General features: G+C 46.1%; 1 long non-coding RNA gene across 1 annotated transcript; it reads left to right on the forward strand.

Annotated features, from left to right (window-relative positions):
* The first annotated feature begins 1117 nt into the window (after positions 1-1117).
* Positions 1118-15088, forward strand: LOC123367570. The gene is made up of 3 exons (XR_006578534.1): positions 1118-1304; positions 1904-2024; positions 14481-15088. It is a non-coding gene; the product is annotated as an uncharacterized LOC123367570 (long non-coding RNA).
* Positions 15089-16102: the final 1014 nt, after the last annotated feature.

Below are 16102 nucleotides of genomic sequence, written 5' to 3' on the forward strand. Positions count from 1 at the left end.
ACAAGAATCTTCTCTATCCCGACATACCGAGCTGGGCATGGAAAAATGGTGTTTTGTGTGAACTGGTAGGAAAGTGATTACTTTGCAAATGACGCACAGTTTTCAAACAGCACATAAAAAGCCTGTGGAGTATAAATGAATGGATCAGATTCTGAAATCAGTGTCCCTGGCAAAAAATTGAAGCAACTCCACTGACTTCACTGGAAATACTTGGATTTACACTGGTGTTGCTGAGATCAGAATCTGGCCCAATGGGGCTTTCTACTGTACTCTGCTGCTAAAAACAGAATTATAAAGTGTGATAATTAACTTCCACAGGGAGCTGCTTACAGGCTTTTTAGTGTGTGAAATTTCTGCCCAATGTGTTGGAGTGTGATGAATGGATAATTTATTTCTGAAACTAGAATAGGTTCACTATTAAACTTTGACATAGGAAGAGCTGTAAATGGAATCTAAAAAGATGTCAGAAGAAGTCACATCAAATGAAGGCAACCATGTATGTCTAATAAAGAAATGGTGCTCCCCTCCTGCTGTTTAGATCTCATTAGCATGAACACGTTAATGGGAGATACTCCAATTGGTAGAAAAGTCCATCAAAAGAGTCACCTTTTAATGTAGGAGTTGATATGTGAGTTACCAAATCTTAGCTCACAAATTAAGATAATTTAAAATTAATTATATTTTGAATACTTTGCATCAGACATTCAGCCCAAGACTTGAAAAATCAACAGCTGAAGTTTAGGCTTCTCAGTCCATTTTTAAGCCCCTCTGTGTGTCACTGAAGTCAATGAGAGCACTTGTGTGCTTGGGACTTCCCAAAATTAGGCCACGCAAATCCTGATCCAAAGCCCACTGAAGTCAATGGAAAGACTCCCATTGACTTCAGTGGGCTTTGGGTCTGGCCTTTATTTAAATACTGATTACATATTTAGGACCCTAACTTTAGACACCCTTTAGAAAATCTTGGCCTCTGTCTAGGTACTTGTGCGATATCGATCCTTGTAATAATTCTGGCATATTTAAAGAGTTGTGTATACATACTGAAAATATGTTTTAAAGTCTGTCACTGACCAAACTGAAAAACAGGTTTCTTCCAAACAGGAGGTAAGATGTGTATCTCTAGGGAGCACCACAGGGAATGAACCTCTGGGGCTTGCCCTGTCTCTGAGGGCAGACACTGAACTTCAGGAATAGAAGAGGAACCTGCCCTGAACCTGAGGAAATAATCAGACAGTAATGTAATTGATGACATTGAGGAAAACCGGATCCCTTCTCTGAGTGGAAGTACAGTAAAGGACCTTTGGGTGAGGTAGACTTATTTAGATAGAAGGTTAGCCTTTAGTCTCTAGAAAGCATGTTCTGATTTTGTTCTGTATGTAACCTTTCTGTTTCTATTATCCTTACTCACTATCTCTTAAATCTTAATCTTTGATGATAAACGACTGATTGTTTTCACTATAAACATAACTCAGTGCTGAGAATTTATTCTGGTTTGAATCATTTAGGCTGGTGTGTGTTGTTCCCTTGGGGACAGCAAACCTTGTACAACAGTGAGTGTTCAATGGATAAGGGGCTGAACGCTACAAGGGGACTCTTCAAAGGGACTCAGGGAGGGGTGTGTGCCTATTGTCTACCTGAAAGGGTAGGCATAGCCCTGAAGAGATTGTTTGGGTGGCTAAAAGACTGGAGGTGTCAGGGAGCTGACACCCAGTTAAGCATAAACAGGTCATCTTCTGCTGGGGACGGGGGCAAAAGAGAAGGTGACTCACAGTCCTAAGCACCCCAATAAAGCCTCATGATACTGCACAAAATATATTCTCCTTTTTTGTCAGTGTTAGCAGACTCTTAATTATTTATAATGCTTCATAATCTACAAGCCAATGTACTGTCTTATATTTTTCAGAAATAATGAAATACAAGACCTCACTATAGTATCTGCTATTAAATCTTTGAGAGATGAGGAGAATCCACCAATTTTTTTTGGCTCAAATTTTAAAGTGGGTGATTTGGCAAAGTGCAGATTGGTGAGTTTTTACAGGACTTTTATTTGGTCTCATTTTAAAGGTTCTCTTTGTTATTTTTTAATTCTACTTCTCAGACAAAATCTACTGCATCCATTCCATGGCTTATCCTGGAGACGCTGGATCTAATCCAGCCCAGAAGCTGATGGCCTTACAACTGGGATGAAGTAGACCCATTGTTTTTATTTAAACAGGAATACCAAGTGCTGTGATTCCCTCCAAAAGACTCAGGGCATGGCTACACTTGCAGATGTAGAGTGCTTTTGAGTTAGGAGAGTGCAGTAGGGAAAACACTGCAGTCTGTCCACACTGACAGCTGCAAGCGCACTGGTGTGGCCACGTTTGCGGCACATGCAGCGGCATTGGGAGTGGCGCATTACGGGCAGCTATCCCACAGAGTACCTCTTCCCATTCTGGCACTGTGGCTTGTGGGAAGTGGGGGCAGGTGCAGGGCATTCTGGGTCCTGTCCCAAGGCCCCGTGATGCATCAGTTCGCATCCCAGCAATCCCTCTGCTTCTGTGCACATTTGGCACCATCTTTCAATGTTTTTTGTACTGCGCACTGTCTTCCCTTTTGGTCTGCAGGAATGGAGCCTGAACTGCTGAGTCTCACCAGCACGTCACGTTTGGCAGTCGAGTTACTCCTTAAGATCCAAACTGACAGTGAGGACTCCGACTATGATATCGACTCGAGCAATGCATACGACTCAAGATTGCTTGTGGCATTCATGGACATGCTCATCACCATGGAACGCCGCTTTTGGGCTCGGAAAGCAAGCGCTGAGTGGTGGGATCACATCATCCTGCAAGTCTGGGATGACGAGCAGTGGCTGCAGAATTTTTGGATGAGAAAAGCCACTTTCATGGGACTGTGTGATGAGCTCGCCCCCACCCTGCGGCGCAAGGACACGAGATTGAGAGCTGCCCTGCCGGTGGAGAAGCAGGTGGCTATTACAATCTGGAAGCTGGCAACTCCAGACAGCTACCAATCGGTCGCTAACCAGTTTGGAGTGGGAAAGTCAACTGTTGGAATTGTGTTGATGCAAATTTGCTGGGCCATTAATCACATCCTGCTCAGAAGAACCGTGACTCTGAGTAACGTGCATGACATTGTGGCTGGCTTTGCACAAATGGGTTTCCCTAACTGCAGAGGGGTGATAGATGGGAGACACATTCCAATTTTGGCACCAGCCCACCTAGCCACTGAGTACGTTAATCGGAAGGGGAATTTCTCTATGGTTCTCCAGGCGTTTGTGGATCACCGTGGGAATTTCATTGACATTAACACAGGCTGGCCTGGAAAGGTGCATGACACACACATCTTTCAGAACACTGGCCTGTTCAGGAAGCTGCAAGATGGGACTTTTTTCCCAGACCAGAAGATCACCATAGGTGAAGTCGAAATACCCATTGTGATCCTTGGAGACCCCGCTTACCCGTTAATGCCATGGCTTATGAAACCCTACACATTGAGCCTTGACAGCAGCAAGGAGCGGTTAAACAACAGCCTGAGCCGGTGCAGAATGACTGTGGAGTGTGCTTTTGGCCATTTAAAGGGCTGCTGGCACTCTCTGTATGGAAAGCTGGAACTGGCCAATGACAGCATCCCCGTGGTTATAGCTCGATGCTGTACCCTCCATAACATTTGTGAAGGGAAGGGTGTAAGATTGACTCAGGCATGGAACTTGGAGGTTCAACACCTGGAGGCTGAATTTGCACAGCCAAAGAGCAGGGCTAGTAGAGAGGCCCAGTGCAGGGCTGCAAGGATTAGGGATGCCTTGAGGGAGCAATTTGAGGCTGAAAACCAGCAGTAATGTCTGGTGCCCTGCTTGGGAGTGAAGTGCAGTGGTTCCAGTGTTAGTAGGAATCTGTGTTTGCAACGCTGACTTGCAGTGCCTATTGCTTTCCTGGGCTAAGGTATCTTTTACTCTATGCAATAATAAAGAATGTTTTCAAAGCCAAAAAATCTATTTATTGAAAAGAAACACAACTGCTTGGGAAACAGAAAGGGCAAGGGGCTGGGGTGGGGAATGGTACACTCACAGATTTGTGTATGCTTGTTTTCATACTTAGCCTTCCTGTCTGGAGTGCTGTGCAATGAGTGCTGCACTTCAGCCTGGTTATAATGCATGGTGATGGGGGTTGAGTGCAGTGGGTAAGGGCCGGGTGGTGAAGCTACTGGTGCTGGAGGCAGATGCTGATGATAAGAACCCGGATGTTGGGGAAGAGGGGTTGGAACTGACATGGGGCACAAGGGAAAGAGTTTTGGGACAAGGGTTGCAGGGGGGCAGGTGCGGTAGGGCTCCGTCTGCATGGCTACAAGCGCCTGGATTGAGTCCACTTGGTGCTCCATGATGCTTATCAGCTGATCCGTGCTTTGCTGCTGGAGTTCCGCGCTTTTGTGCCTGTGATCCTTTCTGCTGGTGGATCCTCCACTCCTGCACTTTTAGATTCTCATTAAGGGACTGCTGCATTAGTTCAGACAGCATGTCTTTTTCTGCTTTTACATGGCCTCTTCCTAATTCTTTGGAGTCTTTGGCTGGTGAGAACACAGACGGCTGAGATCTCAAGGTTGCATCTGAAGAGGCAAAATGCAACACTTAACGGAACCAATATTGTTCACACCAGACAGAGCAATGATTCCCCTGTACTTAAGGGCAAGCACAGTCTACACAATAGCATAATTTGCTTGTACCGAAGTGAGCGGACATAACCCACGGGAGCCCCAAAATGGTGAGTAAGCACAGGGTCAAGGCGGACTGATTGTTTCACAGCTGTGCTGTCTTCTGGGTTTCTGTGCCTTGGGGAGAGCCAACAGCTGCAGGGGGGCCCCTATACTGAACACTGTCCCCATAGTTCGCTTCCATCCTGGCCCATATTGCAGCTTGCCTGTGTACAGCAATGGTTTCCCCTCCCCTCACGGCACAGTGGTGCGGACATGTTAGCCTGATTGGGACAAGGACCACAGTGGCTCTCCCAAGAAACCTGTGCAAGCACATTGCCCAAGTTCTGGATGAGACCTTTGAAGAGATCACTGAGGCTGATTACTGCAATGTGAGAGAGCACATCAACGTCCTATTCTGCATCTAGGTCCCTTCCAACCCCGATATTCTATGATCTAGGCATGCATGCAGCCCTAACTCTCCTCATCCCAAGGGTCTGCCCCAAATAACTTCCTTCCCAAAATAAAAGCCACTTACCGGGCACTTCCTCTAGTGTTTGTTCTTCCCCAAGCACTGGCCGCCATGACTGGCTACCTTCCTCCTGGCTTGAGAACAGCTCCTGGCTGCATGCATCTAGGAATGCTGGGGTGTCTTCCTCCTCCTCAGTACCCTCGCTCTCGCTTTCCTCCTCCTCCCCTGCCTTGTTGGACTGAGCTCTGAAGTTTCCATGGTGGTAACTTGGTGTGGAGGTTGGGTCACCCCCAAGTATCACATCCAGCTCTTTGTACAAATGGCAGGTCATGAGGGCAGCACTGGAGCAGCGGTTTGCCTCACAGGCTTCGCAGTAGGCATGCCGCAGCTCCTTCACTTTAACCCTGCACTGCAGTGCGTCCCGGTCATGGCCCCTTTCCATCATGTCTCTTGATATCTGCCCGAAGGTATCGTAATTCCTGCGGCTGGAGCACAGCTGGGACTGGACAGCTTTCTTCCCCCCCCGCCCCAAACACTGATGAGGTCCAGCACCTCACCATTGCTCCATACTGGGGATCTCCTGGCGCATGGAGGCATGGCCACCTGGAAAGATTCACTGAGTGCATTCCATGCCTTGCTGAGCAAACAGGAAGGGGATTTTCAAAATTCCCAGAGAATTTAATGGGTGGGTCTGATGGTTGGTCACCTGAGGCAGGGCAGTAGAGTTCAAAGTGATGACCAGAGTGGCTAGAACAGGCATTGTGGGACACTTCTGGAAGCTGATCAGATCACATTAACAAACCAGGGGGTCCACACTGGTGCTCCAGCTGGGGCGCATCAAACATTATTCCACTCACCAAGGTGGATTACCAGGAGCGCTCTAGCTGTGGAGTCAGAGCACTCTACGTGCCTTGCCAGTGTGGACACATCGTGAGTTAGAGCCCCCTTAGTGGGGCTGCTTTAATGCGCTCTAACTCACAAGTGTAGCCGTGCCCTCAGAGAATTGAGGAATGGGGTGTTTCCCTGGCTTCTCCAGCTGGCAGACTTCCTAGGGCTGGTCCTGGAGGGGAGTCCCAGGGGCGTGAGCTGGAGCTGATGCACTTCTGCGGTGCTCTCTTCCTGCACATCCAAGGAGGTGCCCCCATATCTCTCTTTTCTCTGCTGCTCCCCTGATAATCCACCCTCTCCTCTCTTTATTCTCTGTTTTGATAACCAATGTGCAACTTCCCTCTCCTTCCCACTGAAAACCCTACTCTCCTCCCCAGCACTTCCCATGTCCTCCCCCAACACACACACTGCCTTCCTTCTGCGCTAGCCTCAGAACTGCCTGCTGTCCTCACTTCTTTCCCCATCTCCCTCCTTCCCATATCCCCTTGCTGCTCCCTCAGCTCCATGCCCTGGGCTGCTCTGCACAAACCCCTATACCCACTGCAGCAGAACTACACACTTGAGCAGGTGTCAGAATTGCTGCGGTACTACGAATCCCCGGGAAGAATTCTGGCTTTGACCTGGGCCCCCTGCATTGCTGTCAGAGCCAGAATGCAGAAATGTAATTCCAGTTTTCTGTTTTGGGAAGGACTCCAGACAGATGGCTGTCAGAATGGTGGGTGACAGTGGAGCACAATGAAATATGGGTTCAGGGCATTTTGACAGGCTAGTTCTAAAGTGAAGCAGTTAGCTTACAGAGCCCAGACAAGTAAAAACCACCAAAGCCAGCAGTTCCACAGCCTGTCCCCACCCAACCCCATCCCTCACCTAGAAATCTTAGATTATGATAGTTGCTTGGAGCGGCAGTATGGTCTAGTGGTTTGGACAGTGCATTGGGACTGAGGAAAACATGGGTTTTATTTCTGTCTCTGCCAATGACTGGCTGTGTGACCATGGGCAAATTTCTCTATCTGCCTCCCTTTCCTCTCTCACTGTTTGTCTATCTTGGCTGTTTAGATTGCAAGCTTTTAAGGGCAGGGGAAAATGTCTCTTAGGCACGGTACAAACATGTACTAACTCAAGGATGCCCAGTCTCAGCTGTGCAATGTATTACCACTGTAATTCAAATAATACTTCACTACCTTCTTTTTGCTTGTGACTGCACCATCCACTATTCCTCCTGAGATACTATCCCCTCCTTATGTATTTTCTAGTGCTCTAACACCTACACATAACTGAATGTTAAATATTACATTAATTACTCCCACTTGTTAATATGAGTAATTCTGATGTTCTGAATTAATAGGGTGCCTTGTATTTGGGACAGTTGCTTTAACTATGTGCACACTCTCTTTCTTTCTCTCTCTCTTTAGCCGCTATCAAAGATAGCACATAAATATTGTATTAAACATTTCCTATACCTGTTCCTTAATTTTCTGAATGACAAATACAGTCTTAATTTTTTTCCTTCTATAAAACTTTGTTTTTCTGTGGGGCTGCCATAACCTATAAACAAGCTAGTAGTAAATCAAAGATTCTCCAGTATGATTTATTCCACATTTGGAAAATAGATTTTCAGATTATAATGAGAAAAGAAAGATTGGGACAAAATGTGCTGGAATCTCTTTCCCCCTCCACCCCGCTAACCAAGTTCTGCTGTTAACATTTCAGACATGCTACCTCCTCATACACAGGGCACACCACCTCTAAAGTAGGATTATTTATCAGAGATTTTTGCAGAATTTGTCAGGCATTTGTAGATACTTTAACTCCTGTATTATTGGAATTCCCTCCTTTCGTATTTTGTTACTGACAAAAAATAATTGATCTCATACACACACAATCCCTCCCCCCCAAAACAAAAACTAGCAGGTGCATTCATTTTAAGCTTTCCTTCATTGATTGTAAAATCCTTCGGTTTTACCAGTCAACATATTAGGGCACAGAGTTATATCTGCAACAATCTCCTTGGAACTCCTAATTTAGTATTGGAAAGAGTTCTCATTGACTACCAACCAGTGGATAAATCTCCTGCTGTCTCTATATACATTGGAGAAGATCTTGGGGGGTGCTTTTATTTTATCAAATCTGGTCTGTAGCTTGACTTTCCTTGTAACAACCACAGTCTGTTAGGCTCTTGTATCGGCCTTCGCACTGGATAGTTGTGATACTGAGTTCCCCAGGATAGCACAGCTTTTCCTCCTTTACCCAGCAGTTGAAATGGAATTCTTTCTCCCCTCTGAAGTGCACGGGTTAGATTCTGTTATCATTTACACCAGTGTAAATCCAAATGAACTCCAGAGACGTCAGTGGTATTATTCTGGCTTTACGCTGGTATAAATGAGAGCAAAATTTGACCCTTTAATCTCTTTGGGTGCGCACAGAGAATTCTCTCTGTAATTTACATTGCCAGACTAGTATTCCTATGTTTGCTCTCTCTAGGGTAATTCATTATTGCAGGCTATGGCTACTTTACTTGTGGTATTTAGGAGTTTTTATTGTTGTGTTTATTTTATTTTTAGTTTTATCTGTCTGTGGAATAAATTCACCCAGTGTCTTGCCCAGCTCCTGCTGCCCCCTGATAGAGAGCACCCCATAACAAAATTTCACAGGTTGCAGTGGCTGAAGGACACTATGCTCCTTTCCAGTGAGGGGCCTAGTAATAGCCAGTGCAGCCCATGGTGCCCCATTTTGGCTCTGACTGGGGGATAAGAAATGGCCAGGTCAACAGGGAGATGTGCTATGTCAGTGTCTTCCAAAGATGCCCCTTGCTAGCAGTCACCCTCTGGAGCCCATTTTGGAGTTAAAGGGGCCTCAACCCACAGAGCTCTGGGGGAACATGTTCAGTGGAAACACTACCTGTGCCCGCTTTCTGCAGAAGGGGTGTGTGAATCCTTTCTGGAAAACAAGGGGCTGAGCTGGAGCATTGAAGTATCAACTGCTCCTTCCTGTGCCAGTGTGGTGAGTTTGAAGAGGGATTTGGTTTTCTTTTTCTTGATTTGTATGTTCAACAGGAATCTTGAATTTAGACATTTAAAAAAAAAAGGAGTTATTTTTGCCTGATTCTGGCTGGTGCATTTGTAGAATGCCAATCAGTATACCCACTAGGTGTAAGGTAACTAACCCAAGTATTGCTGTTAGAGAAAAGAAACCGTGTGTCCATACCCAGTTCACTCCTTGCAGTCCTATCTTATTTACCTACAATAGGATTTAAAATAAACATAGGAATTACCATGGCAGATTAGAGAAATGGTCCAGCTAGTCCAGTATTCATTCTGTCTGATACTGACAAATACTGGTTGCTTCAAAAAACCCCAAGGTGAACAACCAGTAATAACCTGTCCACAGGAAAGTTTCTTCCCAACCCTCTCGGCTAGAGCTTGGCTTATGCGCTCAAGCATGAGGATTTATATCTCTTCCAACTTCCAGGTTTGTCTTTTAAAACTCCAGTCAGTATATTTTTGGATAGTCTCATTATCTGTATAAGCAATCAGCTCTTGACAGTACAGGTTGGTGGGGAACTGTGTGTCCAAATGCCCACATTTTTGCATCTGTAACCTGAAGTTTAAAGGCAAGGTATCTCTTTGACACTTCAAGGTTCTCAAGAGAATTGACACTGAGCTCTGGAGAGTCAGGATCAAATTCTGCTCTCACTTATGCTGGTTTAAATCAGCAGTTAACGCAACTGACTTCAATGCAGTTACTGTAGATTTATACTAGTGAAACTGACAGCAGAATTGGTGCATCTGTTTAATTTCTGAAATGGCTTCTAGATTATTGGAGCCCTGCATCTTGGGAGGACCTCTCTTTGCCTTTGCTGTGGCAGTAGGTTGATGTAGGGTTTCCTAGCAGCTGAGAACAGTGCTGATTGTGAATTGCTGCTAATGTTGGCTGGAGTCTTTTGAGTTTCCAAGGACCAGTTTAGGCATATGACCAGATTACCCTTCTGCCTGTGACCTGAAAAGGAGGAAAATATTTTACAGTTGTAATAAACAGATTACATTAGATGAAGTTATTTTCAGTGGCTGTATCTGAAAGATTGAGAGTCAGGTTCATCTTTAGGACAGGAGCGGAGAGAGGCTCTGAAACATTTCTATTGTACAAGCAAAATAAATTTTAAGTGGCTATGTTCAAGGTGGGTATCTGAGGCTCGATTCTGTCCCTTGCAGGGTAGCATATCTCCCGCTGAAGGCAATGAGAGTTAATCATATCTTGGGAGGTGGAAATGCAAGCTTTCAGTCTTCATGGTGTGGATTCAGCAACAGCTGTTAGACCCTTTCCTCTCATTCAGAATGGAAAGAGAGCACTCTGTATACAGTAGAACCTCAGTTGCGAACACCACAGTTATGAACTGACCACTCAACCACACACCTCATTTGGGACCAGAAGTATGCACTCAGGCAGCAGCAGACACCCACCCACCCACATAAATACAGCACAGCACTATGTTAAATGTAAATTACTAAAAAATAAAGTCAAATATTTTATTTAAAACTTTCCCAAATTAAGAAAACTGTTTCTGTGCTTGTTTCATTTAAAGTAAGATGGTTAAAAGCAGCATTTTTCTTCTGCATAGTAAAGTTTCAAAGCCCCTCTGCAGCCCTAGTACTCTTGTGGGCCCTTAACTTGGCCTGCAGCCTGGGGCTTTGCTAGGCTGGAGCTCCCCAGCTCCCTCTGCCCTTCCCCAGCACTGCTCCTCCCTAGGTACCCTCCTCAGCTTCCCAGGCAGCCAGGTCCTTCTCTCTCTAGGGAGCTAGAGAGAGAGCATGTTCTAGCTCACTGCCCTCTTATAAGGGCCAGCTGGGCCCGGATTAAGCTGTCCACAGCTGTGGCTGCTTTCCCCATCAGCCTCCCTTTTCCCAGCTGCAGCCCTCTCCAGGGCTGCCTTAACCCCGTCAGGGCCGGAGCAGGGTGACCACCCCACTACAGGGTACTATGAGGGAGAGGAGGTTGGCCGATGCAGACTCCTGTGACTGTGGGGCCTGTTTCCGATCCTCTGTCCATTCATGTATCTGGGCAGAGTTCCTCTGGGCGGCGTCCATTGGCTCCCTTGACGCCTTGAAGGAGCAGTGGGCGCTGTCTGGGGTTCTCTGCTCGGTGTCCCCGTCAAGCTCCCTTCTTATGACCCTTTGACCGCACTCCTGTCCCTGTTCTTTTATTAGTTGTCCCCCACAATTAGTGGGTTTCTGAGGCTCTGTGGCACCTCCCCTTAGGCTGGGGGGGGGGTTTCCGTTAGCATGGGGCGGGCTTCGCCCGCCCCATTTCCTGGAAACCCAATAGATACAGGGTACTATGAGGGAGAGGAGGTTGGCCGATGGAGACTCCTGTGACTGTGGGGCCTGTTTCCGATCCTCTGTCCATTCATGTATCTGGGCAGAGTTCCTCTGGGCGGCGTCCACTGGCTCCCTTGACGCCTTGAAGGAGCAGTGGGCGCTGTCCAGGGTTCTCTGCTCGGTGTCCCCATCAGGCTCCCTTCTTTTGACCCTTTGACTGTACTCCTGTCCCTGTTATTTCATTTGTTGTCCCCTGAACTCAGGCCTGGTCTACACTAAGTGTTTAAACTGGTTTTAGGAGCGTTAAACCGATTTAACGCCACACCCATCCACACTAAGAGGCCCATTATATCAATATAAAGGGCTCTTTAAACCGGTTTCTGTACTCCTCCCCAATGAGAGGAGTAGTGCTAATATCGGTATTACCATATCGGATTAGAGTTAGTGTGGCCGCAAATTGACGGTATTGGCCTCTGGGCGGTATCCCACAGCGCACCACTGACCGCTCTGGACAGCAATCAGAACTCGGATGCAGTGGCCAGGTAGACAGGAAAAGCCCCGCGAACTTTTGAATATCATTTCCTGCTTGCCCAGCGTGGAGCTCTGATCTGCACGGGTGGTGATGCAGTCCCAAATCCAAAAAGAGCTCCAGCATGGACCGTACGGATGTGATCGCTGTATGGGCAGACAAATCTGTTCTATCAGAGCTCCGTTACAGATGATGAAATTCCAAAGCATTTTAAAAAAATCTCCAGACAGAGGGCACAGCAGGGACTCAGCACACTCCTGCGTGATAAGCGTAACGGAAAGCCAAAGAATCAAATGGACGCTCATGGAGGGAGGGAGGGGGGACTGAGGACTCAAGCTATCCCACAGTTCCTGCAGTCTCCGAAAAGCATTTGCATTCTTGGCTGAGCTCCCAATGCCTGTAGGGTCAAACACATTGTCCGCAGTGGTTCAGGGCATAGCTCGTCAATTTACACCCCCCCTAGGAAGGAAAAGGGAAAAAAATCATCTCTTGACTCTTTTAAATGTCACCCTATGTCTACTGAATGCTGCTGGTAGACGCGATGCTGCGGCACTGAACTGTAGCATCCTTGTCCCCCCTCCTTGGTGGCTGATGGTACAATATGACTGATATCCATCGTCATCATCAGCCTTGTGGCAGATGGTACAGTACAGAAGGACTGGTATCCGACCTCATCATCAGCCCATGAGTGCTACTACTTCCCAGTAGATGGTACAGAACGGCTGGTAAACGTCTTCATCATAGCAACAGGGGGCTGAGCTCCATCAGCCCCCGCCCTTCATGTGTAAAGAAAAGATTCTGTTCTGCCTGGACTATCATAGCAGCGGGATGCTGGGCTCCTCTCCCCCACACTGCTTAATGTCCTGTCTGGACTATCATAGCAGCTGGAGGCTGCCTTCCCCTCATTTTATCTCACTAACAAGTCACTGTTTCTTATTCCTGCATTCTTTATTACTTCAGCACACAAATGGGGGGACACTGCAATGGTAGCCCAGGAAGGCTGGGGGAGGAGGGAATCAACAGGTGGGGTTGTTGCAGGGGCACCCCCTGTGAATGGCATGCAGCTCATCATTTCTGCGGGATCTGACACGGAGAGGCTGTGCTCTCTGGTTCTCTGATACACTGGTTCTCTAGTACACTTGCCCCATATTCTAGGCAGGACTGATTCTATTTTTAGATACCATAAAAGAGGGATTGACTCAGGGAGTCATTCCCATTTTTGTCTTTTGCGCCTCCGGCCGATCTCAGCCAGGGGCACCTATGACAGCAGCAGATGGTACAGCACAGAAGGACTGGTAACCATCATCTCATTGCCAATTTACAATGGCATGGTAGATGGTACAGAACAGCTGATAACCATCTCTGCTATCATGCAAAAGCAAATGAATGTTGCTGTGTAGCGCTGCTGAATCACCTCTGTCAGCGGCATCTAGTACACATACGGTGACAGTGACAAAAGGCAAAACAGGCTCCGTGGTCATGCTATGGCATCTGCCAGGGCAATCCAGGGGAAAAGGGCGTGAAATGATTGTCTGCCGTTGCTTTCCCAGAGGAAGGAGTGACTGACGACATTTACCCAGAACCACCCGCGACAATGATTTTTGCCCCATCAGGCACTGGGATCTCAACCCAGAATTCCAAGGGGCGGGGGAGACTGCGGGAACTATGGGATAGCTACGGAATAGCTACCCACAGTGCAACGCTCCAGAAATCGACGCTAGCCTCGGACCGTGGACGCACACCGCCGAATTAATGTGCTTAGTGTGGCTGCGTGCACTCGATTTTATACAATCTGTTTTACTAAACCGGTTTATGTAAAATCGGAATAATCCTGTAGTGTAGACGTACCCTCAGTTGGTTTCTAGGTCCTTTAGATCTTCCCCTTAGGCTGGGGGCGGTGTCCTTTAGCAGTGGGCTTTTGCCCACCCACTTCCTGGAACCCAATAGGTACAGGGTACTATGACTTTTTTTTATTTTTCTGAGGAGGCTACATGGGGAGTCCTACATGAAAAGCTTTACTGCACGTAGAGGTTTTCTACTAGATACATTTGAATGTTATGTTTTAGTGTTATTCAGCCTTGTCTAAGCAGAGAGCACGAACTACACTGTCTGTTTTACATTGACATGCTTTAATACACGTATTTCCCTTGCTCAGGCTTCTTCTTTCTATGTATTTATCTATATTTTTCTTTAACTTACATCTCCTTGTAATATAAAATGTTGGCTTCTTCAGAATCCACGTCACTGTTTTCAATCAAAGAGAAAAATATTAAAAAGCATCAGATTCTTTTTTGCCTGATAGTAGTAGTTCCAAGTCCTGCTCGGAGAAGGTTGATCTTTCAGAAAACATATTTAGAAAGCAGCTGCTGATTCAGAAGTCAGGTAATTTGTCTGATTTTCCCCTCACGATGCTAGAACACCATGTCACAAAGGAAAAGCCAGCCATGTGTACTCATCACTTGGTCTGTCATTCTGAAGCTCAGATGTTTAATTGCAATTCGGCATTTAACTTGTCTTGTAATATTGGCTTGCCCTTAGGTAGGAGTACACCCAATCTCCCGATCAATCTCTGACTCAACAACCACTTCTGTTCTAGGAGGTGGCCGTTAAACCGTGGAGACTTCTTATAACAAAAAATAGACACACACGAAGGAGTAATCTGGAAAAGTAGATGGGACAACGCTCCGGGAATCAGCTGATGGCCTCTCCTGGTGGTAAATTGGAATTGGCAGGAGCCGATGGAATGTATTGCTCTCTGGATATGAAGATACAGGTGGCAGAAGATCAGGATTCTTTTCTACCAGGTTCATAACCTGTGTTGTATTTGCCCCTGTTCTCGGACAGTAATCTTCCCACTGCCATTCGGGGCCTCAAAACCTCACCGCTGGGCTATTGTAAATCCCTCTTGTTCAGACTGCCAAAGGATTCTATCCCTTGCAGCTAGTGCTGAATGTGGCAGCACACTTCCTCACTGGAGTGAGTATTTATCAATATATTAAGTCTAGTTTTGCTCACGATTGCTATAAAAATCCGGAGTAATTTCACTGAACTCAGTGTAGCTATAGATATGTATAACTGCTGCAAGTAAGAAAATAATCGTGCCCATTACACATACCCTGCATTCATTTTGACAGATGACAGCAAATAATGTACCTGGAAGAATTCCAGCCCAGTCATTCAGACAAGCATGCCACTTTTGAGTGTTCATGCAACTGGATCCTATGTAACTTTTGAAGCTCCATCATGTGACTTCACTGCAAGATCAAACAGAAGGAGACACCGGGCCATGAGGGAGAACTCAGTCTTTTAAAGATATCTTTGCTAATTAAAAATGTTATAGGAGAGAACTAAAAGAGCCATCCTCTTTTTTTTCCGCAGGGTTGTTGTTTTTGTGTGTTGTTTTGTCAAATATGATTGAATTTCCCTCCTGTAACACATGTGAGAAACAGAATGACTATACCCAGGAGTGGATTTCAAACTAATGCCTTATAGCGCCTTTGACAGCCAGGGGCCTTGCATGGTCACTTGTGGTTTGAGTTAAAGTGGCCTCATTATCATAAAACCCATTGCTCTTTTAATCTTTTTGTACCTGAAGAGTGATACTCTTAACTGCAGTTGTTTCCCTTGTCCCCACCCTTGTCTTTGACTCTTTGAGCCATTTCTTAGCTGAAGAAGAATTGTGCTGAGCTGAACCTCAGAATTGGGAGAATGCTGTCCGACGTTCGAGGGCTAGCAGGGTGTGCTTCAGGGGCCTGGCATGACTATGCAGGGTTAAAAGCACTTGCATTTACAATGGAATTTACATGCTTCAGAGGTTTCTTATCTCCTTAACTAGTCCATAAGGAATTAATAAGTTAGAGGCATTCTGCTCAGAATGGTGGCTTGGTTGCCTATTTATTAAGTGGCTGAGGTGTGAGTTTGATATATTTACACACACTGTACCTTATGGACATGAAGACAGTTCATTGATGCTCTATCTTTTAGTCCTCTGCACTTAACCTCATCCTATAGGTTATGTACATGTCTCTTATAATAAAAATGCTTCACTCTGAGATCCTCAGAATAAGCTGGCACATAAAAGCACTTCATAAACATTAACTAATCCTGCAACACCATTGTGAAGAATACGGCATTATTCTTCTTTTCACAGATAGGGAAACTGAGGCAAAAAGTGGTTCAGTGACTTGTTCAAGGTTAATGGGTCAGCAGCAGAACCCG

This window comes from Mauremys mutica, chromosome 1 (genome assembly GCF_020497125.1).
Source record: "Mauremys mutica isolate MM-2020 ecotype Southern chromosome 1, ASM2049712v1, whole genome shotgun sequence".
Lineage (NCBI taxonomy): Eukaryota > Metazoa > Chordata > Testudines > Geoemydidae > Mauremys > Mauremys mutica.